Genomic DNA, 246 nt, shown 5'->3' with positions numbered 1-246 from the left:
TTTGCTCGCCCCCCTTTTTTTTTTCTGTCCCCTGTACTGTCTCCCTGTCTGCGTCTGTTGCTGTCTCCTTTGTGTCTCTTTCTCCCTCTTGCTGCTTTTGTCTCTCGGCCCATCAACTGTCTCTCTCGAGCTATGCATTTGTCTCTGTCTCCGTTCCTATATCTATCTTTTGTTTATCTGTCACTGCTTGTATCTCTTCGCTGCTGTCTCTGTCTCTGACCCTATATGCATATATATATATATATA

The sequence above is a fragment of the Eimeria mitis genome, genomic scaffold (genome assembly GCF_000499745.2).
Source record: "Eimeria mitis Houghton genomic scaffold, Emh_scaff2351, whole genome shotgun sequence".
NCBI classification, from domain to species: domain Eukaryota; phylum Apicomplexa; class Conoidasida; order Eucoccidiorida; family Eimeriidae; genus Eimeria; species Eimeria mitis.
The sequence above is the reverse complement of the archived record's forward strand: the minus strand, read 5'-3'. Positions refer to the sequence as shown.